Source organism: Pan troglodytes, chromosome 1 (genome assembly GCF_028858775.2).
Source record: "Pan troglodytes isolate AG18354 chromosome 1, NHGRI_mPanTro3-v2.0_pri, whole genome shotgun sequence".
NCBI classification, from domain to species: domain Eukaryota; kingdom Metazoa; phylum Chordata; class Mammalia; order Primates; family Hominidae; genus Pan; species Pan troglodytes.
Genome location: NC_072398.2, coordinates 12,865,182 through 12,879,167, shown reverse-complemented (window position 1 = coordinate 12,879,167; position 13,986 = coordinate 12,865,182). Strand labels below are relative to the sequence as shown.

Genomic DNA, 13,986 nt, shown 5'->3' with positions numbered 1-13,986 from the left:
GCCACTAAAGCCTATTAAGTTTAGCCTCAAGCGGCTTCCTTACATATTTAATTTCAGCCTAAAGGTATTTCTATACATCTGGAGGTATACACCAACGGTGACCCACACCTGTGCCAGTCACTAAGTTTTGGCCAAAGAAATGTAGCCAACTGTTTGAACCGTGTTAAAATAAGGCAAACGCCAAGCTGTAACCAATCCAGTTGTTTCTGTACCTCACTTCCATTTCCTGTAGGTCAGTTTCCTTTTGCTGTCCATAAATCTCCCACGATGTGGCTGCGCGGGAGTCTCTCTGAATCTGCTGTGATTCTGGGGGCTGCAAGATTCACAAATCGTTCATTGCTCAAACTCTTTTAAATTTAATTCGGCTAAGTTTTTCTTTTAATGAGCCCCTTCCTCGTCCCTTTTTTCTGCTTATCACTAGAGACAGAAACTAAAAACCATGGCTTCAGGCCGCGGAAAGCCTAAAACTAAACTAAACAAAACGAAACGAAGCCAAACAGACTCAACCATGGATGACCTCAGTGTGCTTCACCTTTTCAAACGGATAGTGTCAAAATGACAGAGGAGTTAAGAAGAAACTACTTAGGCAGATAGTGAGGGTATGGGAGTACTCAGTAAGGTTTTTTTTGCTTTTTAATAAAAAGCAGCCCCCAAATCATTTTCTAACAAAGAGCATCCTGCAAAATCGAGCTGCAGACATAGACAATCAAGCCGGAAGCTTGCAGGGGTGCATACCGGTAGGAAAAAAGCCACCTGGGACTAGACATCTTCAAATTTGCGGCCCCATCTTCCCTTTTCTTTGTCAGAAAGCAGCAGGCAAGATAGCCTGGTTAAGTGGAAATCCATTTGCATAATAAGATTAGGGTGGGGTAGCCAGCCTTCCCCGCCCACTATGTAAATGTAACACCTGATCCGTCCAATCTGTGGGCCTTATGTAAATCAGACACCGCCTCCTCAAGCCGAACTATAAAATCCAGCGCATTCCATCACCCACCGGTCTTTCCTTGCAGAAGCCTCTGTCTCACTAGAGAGCTACTCTGCTTTCTCTTTCTTTTGCCTATTAAGCCTCTGCTCCTAAACTCATGTGTGTTCCTGTCCTAAATCTTCCTGGCGCAAGACGACGAATCCTGGGTATTTACCCCAGACAACGAAGCCACTTCAAAAAGTGTTTCGATCAAGATCAACCTTATTTGTATTGGAAATGTAGTCACACTGACACCGTGTACAAAAACAGATTGATGTTGAGAAGCCAGAAGGACAGAAAAAATAAAACAAAAACAGATTTACATTTATTACAGATGGACTCTGTTTTACTCTCAAATAGAAGTGATTCCCCTCATCTCTTTATTTCTATGCTTCCCTTCCCTTCTTCCCGCTCCATGTTCCCCTTTTCTGTGGAAGGATGGCTAATCGTCTCATGTCTGTGTCCAGAGTGAATCAGTGGAGTCCTATGGCAGTTCCTACACACAGTATTCACGTAGCACCAACAATCTGCCACTCTGTATTAGAGTTAGCTTTTCTGTGTACTGTGTATGCGTATTATAGCCCATCTAGAGTGCAAAGTTTTAGTAGACTCTATCTATTTGTATCGTATTCTCTTTAGTGGCTACTGTTCCTAAGAACAATAGTCAGTAAACACTTGTTCATTGACTGGATATTGTTTACTATCTCAATTTATCTTAGGAGATAATATCTCAGAACCAATCCTGAATGTGGGGGCCCCTGAACATTTCCTGTGGAGGGCTGGGAAGTGGCTTTGTTAGAAAGGAATATTCCTGGAGAATGCAGTAAAATGAAACCGACAGTCTTCCATTAAAGCAAAGGATTACAGTTTTTTTTTTTACAACAGAGGTGCATTTGGGGGCTATGAAAAAGATGGAGGGAGTAACAGACTCCTCAGACTGGTGAAGGACCATTGCTGGAAACCATTACAGCAGGAGTTTGCCTCAAGAAGTACTTGAAATGTCTATAGCTAATGGATTCTGAAGCAAAGGCTTGAGAATTATCTTGAATAGATTGCTGTAATGCTTAAGAAACGTCGTGAATTAACAAAATTGCACTAAGCATTTACATTTTCAAGATCTCATCAACTGTATTGTGTTTCTTTGATGACCGTATGGCTTGGTTAACTTGTGACTTCTAATGAAGGAGGAAATTGTTGATGAATGGCTCTAAATAAAAGGAAAGGTAATGGGATGGAAACAAAAAACACCAGTAATTTTCTCTCCTAATAGCAAGCTGAATTGTGATTAATGAACCTGCTAAGTAATGGCAATCTGTTGTGTTTAAACAACTGTGTTTGTAGATAGTACTGGTGTGTTAACAACCGACCATGCCAGTTTCTTAAAACTGGATTTCCATCTGTGACATAGTTATAGGGGAATTTTGGCTTGGTGATTAGATTTCTGAATTTTACTGAGGGGATTTCTTCGCCTTGTCTTTTGACAATTAATAGGGATTAAAAGTTGTTAAAATCAAAGAACTTGTCGGGCCTGCGGCTTGTTATTAGTTATGCTACCTTAAGTATTCCTTGTTTTTCTTTAATATTTACTCAGCTGTGTCATTCTCAAGTATTTTCACTGAAGAGCATTAAAGCTGATAAACTTGAATCAGAATTAATTCTATTTCTAAAGGAGTTGACATGGTGATATAGTTTGGATAAAACCTTTTCTGTAACAAACATGATACTATGCTAGAAGTTAATATATGATGTGATGAGGAATCTAAATAATTGGAAAAACTAGAAACATAATTCTACCAATTTCCACCCCCCCACATAACTTCTATAATGCAAAAAAAAAAAAAAAAAAAAGTCTTCACATAACCACAGAATTGTGAGGCATATTGGGACCACTTGACTTCTGCCCACTCTCCTTATCCACTCCATTCCACATAGGGTCCAGGGTAAATCACAGTGACAGCTAATACCATGAACATCACAGGAAGTAGAAAGGATCAAGGTCATAGAGACGGTGACAGCAAATAGGAAAAGGCTGACTGCACAGCCTAGCTGGACATGGTGGTCAGTGGGTGGTTCTATGCTGGTACTAAGTTCTTCCCTCCTGTTGGTCTGTACCCCAAGTCATTGGGAGCCTCAATAAGTTTAGTTTCTCTACATTCAGCTGCTTTTTCATGAGTTCGGTTGAGTATGTACATGGATTACAGTCAGATGCGTCGTCTGTGCCTTATGCTGCTGCTGCTTCTCTGCCGCCATTGCCTTACTGTCCCCCTTCCCCACCCACCTGCCAGGAGAGTCTGGTTTTGTTGTTGTTGTGTTGTTTTTTGAGATGGAGTCTCGCTCTGTCGCCAGGCTGGAGTGCAGTGGCATGATCTCAGCTCACTGCAACCTCTGCCTCTGGGGTTCAAGCGATTCTCCTGCCTCAGCCTCCCGAGTAGCTGGGATTACAGGCACACACCATCACGCCCAGCTTATGTTTGTATTTTTAGTAGGGATGGGGTTTCACCATGTTGGCCAGGATACTCTTGATCTCTTGACCTCATGATCCTCCTGCCTCGGCCTCCCAAAGTGCTGGGATTACAGGCATTAGCCACCATGCCCAGCCGAGAGTCTGGTTTTTATCGTGCAGCCTCAGTGAGGTAAGATCCCGACCTCCTGTGTGTTATTCTCTCACACTTGCCCACATCTGGACTTAGATTTGGATTCCACTTAGCCTTAACAGAATCACCTGCTTGCCGGTTTTATTTTATATAATTTCCATTGTTCCATTTAGGGACTTTTGATGATCTCTCAGAGATACACATTCTTCAAGGATCTTTTTCTTCTACTTGAGCAGGATGGCCTTGCATATAGAATTGTATTTAAACATGCTGTGCTCTTTTTCTGGAAAAGACAAGCTTATCATATAATCTGCAAGGCATTAAAACTGCCTCTTGCCTCATACTTCTCAAGGTTGGAATCCCAGTGGAATTCTTGTTTGTGATCATCCACAGTCACCCACAGAAGCACGATGAGCCACCACAGTAAACTTACGTGAGAAAATTGTTCTAGTCCCCAAGAATGAAAAAGGCCATTCTTGTGTCTCCTTTTTCCCGTGATTCCAGGGATTTGCTTTCTATTCTGTTATCCAATGAAATCATCTCGCTATTTCTTAGGAATATCTTCACCAGTCTGCATTGCCACCAAGTTATAAAACAATCAGAACACAGAGAGAAAATGTACAATTATTTCAGAGATTATAATTATTTGGGAGTATCTTCTCCCCAATTTTCAGATACTGTTTTTTTGTTTGTTTGTTTGTTTGTTTGAGACAGTCTCACTTTGTTGCCCAGGCTGGAGTGCATTGGCGTGATCTCGGCTCACTGCAACCCAGGTTCAAGCCTCCCAGGTTCAAGCAATTCTCTGCCTCAGCCTCCCAAGTAACTGGGATTACAGGTGCCCACCACCACGCTCAGCTAATTTTTGTATTTTTAGTAGAGATGAGGTTTCACCATGTTGGCCAGGCTGCTCTTGAACTCCTGACCTCGTGATCCACCTACCTCAGCCTCCCAAAGTGCTGGGATCACAGGCATGAGCCACTGCACCCGGCCCAGATACTGTTTTAATGATGTTTTAAAGTCTGATGTTCCTGGTGGTGGTTTTTATTTTTTATTTTTTTAGACGGAGTCTCGCTCTGTCACCCAGGCTGGAGCATAGTGGCGCGATCTCCGCTCACTGCAAGCTCCGCCTCCCGGGTTCACGCCATTCTCCTGCCTCAGCCTCCCGAGTAGCTGGGACTGCAGGCGCCCGCCGCTACACCCGGCCAATTTTTTTTTTTTTTTTTTTGTATTTTTAGTAGAGACGGGGTTTCACCGTGTTAGTCAGGATGGTCTCGATCTCCTGACCTCGTGATCCGCCCACATCGGCCTCCCAAAGTGCTGGGATTACAGGCGTGAGTGACCGCACCCAGCCTCCTGGTAGTGCTTTTCAAAGGGATCCCTGGATTTATCATACAACCACATTAGAGCGATTCTTCACCATACAAAATAACTTACCAAAGAGGTTTTCCTACCTAATAACTTCATTGTACTTTTGAAATCACCATACATAAAATTTATTTATTTATCAAAAAAAGGCTCTAAGACTTTTAATAATGGAGAAAACATTTTTGAAAATCAGAAGGTGTGCTTATTCGAAACCAAATGTTGATACCTGGAAGCTTTGTGTAGTCATTTTTTAAAAATAGGCTTTATCTTTTAGAGCAGTTTTAGTCTCACAGCAAAGTCAAGTGGAAAGTACAGAGAGTTCTCCTATAACCCTGCCCTGTGCACACTGCCTCCCTAGAGTCAACATCACCACCTCCGGGGTACATTTGTTACAATCAATTAAGCAGCATTGACATATCATTATCAAGTTCATAGTTTACATTAGGGTTAACTCTTTGTATTATATATCCTATGGGGTTTTTGTCTTGTTTTGTTTTGAGATGGAGTCTGGCGCTGTAACCTAGGCTGGAGTGCAATGGCGGGATCTTGGCTCACTGCAACCTCCGCATCCTGGGTTCAAGCGATTCTCCTGCCTCAGCCTCTTGAGTAGCTGGGATTACAGGAGGGTGCCACCACACTTGGCTAATTTTTGTATTTTTAGTAGAGACAGGATTTTACCATGTTGGCCAGGCTGGTCTTGAACTCCTGACCTCAAATGATCCACTCACCTTGGCCTCCCAAAGTGCTGGGATTACAGGTGTGAGCCACCGCGCCAGGCCCATCCTGGGGGTTTTGACAAGTGTTTAATAATGTGTATCTACTGTTGTAGAATCATACAGAATAGTTTTGCTGCCTTAAAAATCCCCTGCACTCCACCTTTTCATTCCTCTCTGCCCCAGTGAAATAATTTTAAAATAAACCTTGCTACCTAGAGGTTTCTCTCACAAATGGAAAAGTCCATGTGAGCTGGAATTCATTCTAACCATGTAGATTAAAAGAAAATATCAAATTCATTAGCTCAAAATGGTTTCTCTTCATTCTGTCTGCATGATGTGCTTTCAAGAGAAAAAGAACTGATGGGTCATTGTGCCCGGTTATCTTATAAAACATTAATGATTATCAACTTAATATTCTGACCAAAATTATGAACCAGGAAAGTGAGATTTTAAATCTTGCAGCAATCCAGATGGCATAAGCTAAATCACAGATACAAAAAATCTCTGTAGCACTGTCAAGGTTATGGAAGAAAATTAAGATACAATGACTGCTGTAGACTATTTGCGTGCCCCCCCCCAAAATGTATGCATACTAAAATGATGGTATTTAGAAGTGGGGCCTTTGGGAGGTGATTAAGTCATGAGGGTTGAGCTCTCATGAATGGGATTAGTGCCCTTATAAAAGAGACTGCAGAGAGCTCCTTCGTCTCTTCTCCACATGAGGACCCAGAGAGAAGATGGCAGTCTATGAACCAGGAAGTGGGCCTTCACCAGACACAGAATCTGGCACATTGATCTTGGACTCCCAGCCTCCAGAACTGTGAGAAATAAATATTTGTTGTTTAAGCTATGTGGTCTGTGGTATTTCTGTTATAGCAGCCCAGACAGAAGGACAGTGATTTTCCTTAGGTGTCTTTGGTATAGCACCCTACAGCCATGACTTCCCGCATCATTCTATGCGGTCACCTCTGAAGTGCTTCCGACCAGAATTGGCTTAGAATTCTCTACACCTCAGCCTGCTGCATAAGGTAGCTATGCCACCTGCATTTCCCCATGTAAAAAACATAGCTCTGATATCATGTTTTGAGTGACAATTAAAAAATCCCCTTACTGTCCTGAAAAGTTGCATACAATTCTTAATCCTTTTTTTTTTTTTTTTTTTTTTGAGACAGAGTCTCGCTCTGTTGCCCCGGCTGGAGTGCAGTGTGCAATCTTGGCTCACTGCAACCTCCATCTCCTGGGTTCAAATGATTCTTCTGCCTCAGCCTCCTGAGTAGCTGGGATTACAGGCACGCGCCATCACGCCCGGCTAAATTTTGTATTTTTAGCAGAGAGAGGGTTTCACCGTGTTGATCAGGCTGGTCTCAAACTCCTGACCTCATGATCTACCTGCTTCGGCCTCCCAAGGTGCTGGGATTACAGGCATGAGCCACCACACCCGGCCCTTTCTTAATCATTTTTTAATGGAAACCTACTAATGTGTTCTTGTTTGTTAATTTCTATGATGTGGAGGAATAGACACTCCCCTGCCACTAGAGATAAGTAAAGGGTAGACAACCACTTTGCAGGGATGTTATAGGGGTTTTAGGCATCAAAATGAATGACTGGGCCACATAGGTTTTAAGAGTTTTTCAACCTTGACTTTCTTGATTCCACCTAAAAAATGGAGCCGTACTGAGCTTTTTTCAACCAACCAACAAACGAAAACACTTTTTCTAACCTATTTGAAACATTTTAGAATAATCCCATTTTATTTTTAGTATGAACATCAGTGTCAGCAACTCAGTAAGTGGCCCATTGTCTTGTCCTCCCACATTCAATAGTTTGAACTGGATTGAGTGAATGGGACCATCAGTAGTCACAGTCTTCACAGTCATGAAGTAAACTAGACTAGACTACATATAATAATGCCCAGAAAACGGGAATGTAGTATACTTAAAAAAAAAAAATAGCAAGTGAACGGGTGTTGTGGCTCAAGCCAGTAATCCCAGCACTTTGGGAGGCTGAGGCGGGCGGTTCACTTGAGGTCAGGAGTTTGAGACCAGCCTGACTAACAGAGTAAAACCTCCTCTCTACTAAAAATATAAAAAATTAGCTGGGCATGGTGGTGCGTGCCTGTAATCCCAGCTACTTGGGAGGCTGAGGCAGGAGAGTTGCCTGAACCCGGCAGGCAGAGACTGCAGTGAGCTGAGATCACACCACTGCAATCCAGCCTGGGTGACAGAGTGAAACTGTCTCAAAAAAAAAAAAAAAAAAAAAAAAGTAAGGAAAACTTTCTGACTCAAAGATTGAAGCTCAAAACTAACAAAAGCTGGTGTTGAGATGAAGGGAGCTAGTTATTGTGGGATTATTTTAATATAATTGATTACTAAAGAAATATTTTAAAGTATCTGGATATTAGTGTCATAAATAACTATTTGGGAGAAACGTCATTGGACTGTCCTGGGATATCAGTACACCATTTCTTCCAACATTCATAGCACCAGCATTAGCAACATTAGGACTTTGCAGATTTTGAAGACAATCTTTTCATCCCAGAGTGAGTGTCTCATCCATCACTGTCATTATGTTTAAAATATAAGTATGTTGGCTGGGCACACTGGCTCATGCCTGTAATCCTAGCACTTTGGGAGGCCAAGGAGGGCAAATCACCTGAGGTCAGGAGTTCGAGACCAGCCTGGCCAACATGGTGAAATCTGTCTCTACTAAAATTACAAAAATTAGCCAGGTGTGGTGGCGGGCACCCGTAATCCCAGCTACTCGGGAGGCTGAGGCAGGAGAATCACTTGAACCCTGAAGGTGGAGATTGCAGTGAGCCGAGACCGCATCACTGCATTCCAGCCTGGGCTACAAGAGCGAAACTCTGTATCAAAAAAAAAAAAAAGAAAGGAAAAGAAAAGGAAAGAAAATAATATGCTGTACTATATTTGCCACTTTTATAGGATTTTCTGTGTTGTGAATGAGCATTCGAATCAATTTTTCCTTTTTAAATTAAAAAAAGAAAAACAAGCTGAGTCTTGTTTTAAATGACTCCTTCCCATCCCCCCCCCAATTTTTTCTTCTTCTTCCACATGGATTCTCATCTGTAAGTACTTCCTATGCTGAAAGGCAAAACTGGTGCATGTCTCTCTTCTACTTTCTATGACCCATGAAGAAAAGTTTTGTTTTTTTTTTGAGACAGAGTTTGGCTCTTGTTGTCCAGGCTGGAGTGCAATGGCTCGATTTCCGCTCACCGCAACCTCCGCTTCCCGAGTTCAAGTGATTCTCCTGCCTCAGCCTCCTGAGTAGCTGGAATTACAGGCATGCACCACTATGCCCGGCTAATTTTTTGTATTTTTAGTAAAGATGGGATTTCTCCATATTGGTCAGGCTGATCTTGAACTCCCGACCTCAGGTGATCTGCCTTGGCCTCCCAAAGTGCTGGGATTACAGGCCTGAGCCACTGTGCCTGGCCAGGAAAGAATTTTTTATGAAGACGTAATCCTTCAGTTGAGGGTTCAAGTATGAGGCAATGGTCTTTGATTTTCCTTCCTTTAGATCAATCAAAATTTTTAAAGTGAATAAAATGACCATAAGCCAATTAGGGTAATATTATTTACATACTTTTTTAAAAAATAAAAGTTGAGGCTGGGCATAGTGGCTAATACCTGTACTCTCAGTGCTGTGGGAAGCTGAGGCAGGAAGATCACTTGAGCCCAGGAGCTAGAGACCAGCCTGGGCAACATAGCAAGACTGCGTCTCTACAAAATTTTGAAAATTAGCCACGTGTGATGGTATGTGCCTACAGCCAAGCGACTCAGGAGGCTGAAGTGGGAGGACTGCTTGAGCCCAGAGGTTCATGGCTGCAGTGAGCCATGATCACACCACTGAACTCCAGCCTGGGTGACAGAGCAAAACCCTGTCTCAAAAAATAAATAAAAAATTGTTAAAAGTTGAACCATGATTAAAAACTACATATGGCATTTGTATGCATGTGGGTAAGATCTGGTTAGAAAACATGGACAAATGAAATCAGTTTGATATGCTTGCAAAAATGTGGGTACATTTTAAATGTTTATTTAAATGTACATTTGTTGGAGGCACAAATGTTTCTTATGATTAGGCATAATTGAAGCCTGTCAGTAACAATATGAACAATTAAGCAGCTGACCAATCATTACCTCCTCCTCCCTGCTCTTGTTACCCAATAAATAGGAAGAGCTGTAGAAGCTTGGGGGACTGTCTTTACTCACTAGAAGCAGGGAGCTCTCTTCTTCTTCCTCATGCTAGTCTTTCCTTAAAATAGTTACTTTTGTTTTAAGTTATCATTTCTACGTTCGTCTCTTTGTTCAGTCGTAACGGCGGTCTCAAGCAGTAACAGTAGTAATTGCTCTAGTGACGGTCTCAAGTAGCAGTAGTGGCAGTCAGCCACATACATTTATATAGCTACCTTATCTGTGACGTAAAGTTAGTGATGACACCGAATGTCTACAGTGAGAGATAAAGATAGGATGGGAACAGGTATGCATGTGTATATGTGTGATCAAATGTTTTCAAATTGAGTTAATCTTTTAAGTATTATATCTATATGCCCTTTGCCTGTTCTTAAAAGTTTACTACCAACTCTCCAGGAAACAGCCCTAAGTTCAGATTTTCGGAACTTGGGAAGTCTCCGGAAAAGATTTATTGAAGTGGCAATTTGATAAGACTTACTAAAGGGACTTAAGGAACGCTAGTCCTGATAATGCTTAGTGTCTACTAGGATTTTTCTTTTCATGGGAAGTTGGGCCCTTTGGGGAAAGTAGAAAGAAGACTTTGTTCAGTAAAAGAAAAGAACAGTGATGCTACTTACTGGTAACCCGTCTATAGGAAACCAAACTTACAGTCCTTTTTCTACCACCAAGTGACTTGAGTCAAGTCATCTAACCTTTCTTTTTAGATATCCTCATCTGTAAAGTGAGTGCAATAATTCTTGCCTTCCTTAAGCCTTATAAAGCTGATGTACAAGTAAAATGAAATAATAGCATTTGGTGGTACTGACTCCTTGCTATTTCCAGGCAATTTTCCTTTCATTTCAAGGTTCATCCAAGCTTCACTGGAGGATCCAACTTCATAATAAAAGGACTATAAATGGAACCATATTTTGGATGGTGAATTGCAAAAATAAACCCAGATGTCAAAACCTTAATGTCCACAAAGGCAAGGACAGGGTCTGTTTGGTCACAACTGAATGCTCAGCCCCAGGCCAGGAGACTAAACATAAGTAGTCAGTCTACAGATATTTGTCAAATGGACATGCAGATTGGTCTTCATGGTTATCTCTATGGAGAAACTAGCTCTGAGAAAGTAGCCCATACTTAGGGTGTGAATGCAGTACTAAATATTCTTTTTTGTTTTTTTTTAGACAGAGTCTTGCACTGTCACTCGGGCTGGAGTGCAATGGCACAAACTCGGCTCACTGCAACCTCTGCCTCCTGGGTTCATGCGATTCTCCGGCCTCAGCCTCCTGAGTAGTTGGGATTACAGGCGACACCACCACACCTGGCTAATTTTTTGTATTTTTAGTAGAGATGAGGTTTCACTGTGTTGGCCAGACTGGTCTCGAACTCCTGACCTCGTGATCCACCTGCCTTGGCCTCCCAAAGTGCTGTGATTACAGGCGTGAGCCACCCCACGTGGCCGGAAAGTTGTTTGTTCTTTTTCTTTTCTTTTTTTTTTTGGGTGCCATCTCGGCTCACTGCAACCTCTGCCTTCTGGGTTCAAGCGATTCTCCTGCCCCAGCCTCCGGAGTAGCTGGGACTACAGGCACGTACCACCACGCCCAGCTAATTTTTGTATTAGTAGAGACAGGGTTTCACCATGTTGGCCAGGGTGGTCTCGATCTCTTGACCTCGTGATCTGCCTGCCTTGGCCTCCCAAAGTGCTGGGATTACAGGCCTGAGCCCCTGTACCCGCGCAGTGTTCAATATTCTACGAGATGTAGAAGGCAGCCAGACAGGGAGGGATTTGGAAAGTATATACTAATGGCTCTCTACTTGCTTGCTTAAGCAGTATTCTATGTTGTCTTTGAAGTCTACATATCCATAAATGTGGATATGAATGTGGGTAGAGATTATTCAAAACAGCAATATGTTACTTGATTTGTTACATAGAATTAAGGAAATCATTGGCTCTTCAAATGTTACAGGTAGGTAGTTCACAGACAGCATTAACAGTAATATCAGTTAAAGTGTTTGCTGGATGAACTGTGGTCTTTGTTGTTGTGTTTGTAGTGAGGACAGCTCCCTGGAAGACTCAGACCCAAGTAATCTTGGTTATAAGTTCCTTTGGATAGATCACTGTTCTTGGTTCATTCAGTTCTGGTTATAGGTCCTCATGACAATTCTCTCTCTTTAATAGATTATATAGCTACATCATAAAAGATGGGCTGAATGAACCTCCTTATAATGATTTAAAATTTTTCATTTCTGGGTCATTTCGTAAAAAGTTCTTTCTCTCTCTCAGGAGCCAGACACAAATATGTAGTACCCTTGAAGCAAATATTCTCTCCACCTGAGAAGAAAAGGGGAAAAATGGGAATGAGGAAAAGGAATGATCACACTTCAAAATTTGAACAAAATCTGATCCTGGCATTGATTGTTCTGAGCTGAGCCTCGCCAGAAGGCCTGGGAACTCTACTACCTGCTGCTGTCTTGAATGCAGGCTTATAAAGAGCTAGATTCTATGATGGCTTACAACAATTTATTCAACCAAAAATTACGGTAATTTAAAATAGAGGACGGGCCCGGTGGCCCATACCTGTAATCTCAGCACTTTGGAAGGCCGAGGCAGGCGGACCACTTGAGGTCAGGAGTTCAAGACCAGCCTGGCCAACATGGCGAAACCCCATGTCTACTAAAAATACAAAAATTAGCCGGGTGTCGTGGCGCATGCCTGTATTCCCAGCTACTCGGGAGGCTGAGGCAGAAGAATCGTTTGAACCTGGGAGCCGGAGGTTGCAGTGAGCCGAAATCGTGCCACTGCACTCCAGCCTGGGTGACAGAGTGAGACTTCATCTCAATAAATAAATAAATAATAAAATAGGGATACCGTACAAAAAAAAAAAACAAAAAACCCTGTTAGTCTGAAGCCTTCTGTTCCTTCATCATTTACTCTTATTTTTCATAAGTCCATCTATGAGGTTTAGAAATTTCATATTTGTATTTTTTTCCTAACCAATATTTGCTGAGGGTTAACAAATTTTCACCCACAAAGAAGTTCTCTGTTAAAAAACACTGGTTCAATTTTAAAATTGTAATTGTTGCCCAGATAAGAACTAATTTAATAATTATATTGGACCAATGTTCTATATTTGTTGAAGCAGCTTGTGTTATTTTTACAGCTTTAAGAGAATTTGTTTTACCACAGAAGAATGGATTATCATTTTATTGTTAGTTTAAGTTGCAATATAACCCTTCAGTCCCTGGCAACACAGAAATTACTTTTTAATGCCTCACTTTCCAAATAAATACATCCAAATAATTTCATATTTAAATCATAATTTCAGGCTGGGCGTGGTGGCTCACACCTGTAATCCCAGCACTTTGGGAGGCCAAGGTGGGTGGATCACTTCAGGCCAGAAGTTCAAGACCAGCCTGGCCACCATGGCAAAACCCGTCTCTACTAAAAATACAAAAAATTAGCTGGGTGTGGTGCATGCCTCTAGTCCCAGTTACTCAGGAGGCTGAGCCAGGAGAGTCACATGAACCTGGGAGGTGGGGGTTGCAGTGAGCCGAGATCACGCCACTGTACTCCAGCCTGGGCAACAGAGCAAGACTCTCTCAAGACAAAAACAAAAACAAAAAACCCATAATTTTAAAATCGCTACTCCTTTTTGTATAGCATTTCTCAAAATCACACACACACATATATGCACCATGGATACATTATAGTTCCCATGTGTACATGGATACATGTTGTTTCTTTGATATTCCTAGAAAAGACTCTCTCTAATGGAAATACCAGATCCTTTTGTAGCTCATAAGCATGATGATTGAGGTTTCACACACATTAATGAAATGTGCCTCCCTCAAACTGATAGGGACAGGAGGCAGGGAAATTCTGGGCAGAAGAGAGTGGGTCCCTGGCCAGGGCCCCTCCCTTAAGCCTGGAACTGCAGCCCAAAGTGAGAACTGACATCTCTGTTTTCCCACTCAAATGTTGCCTTTTCCAAAACCACCCATGGCCCGTTCCACCCCTAATCCTGTGCCTATAAAAACCCCAGACTCTGTGGGCAGAGAAGAGGAGAAGCAGCTGGATGTCGCAGACTACGGCTGAACATCAGACAGAAGTGGCTTAACTTCAGAGGGACAGCTTGACCGTATAGCTT

General features: G+C 42.2%; 1 pseudogene; it reads left to right on the top strand.

Annotated features, from left to right (window-relative positions):
* The first annotated feature begins 13,622 nt into the window (after positions 1–13,622).
* Positions 13,623–13,694, top strand: LOC112207595 (small nucleolar RNA U13; annotated as a pseudogene).
* The last annotated feature ends 292 nt before the right edge of the window (positions 13,695–13,986 follow it).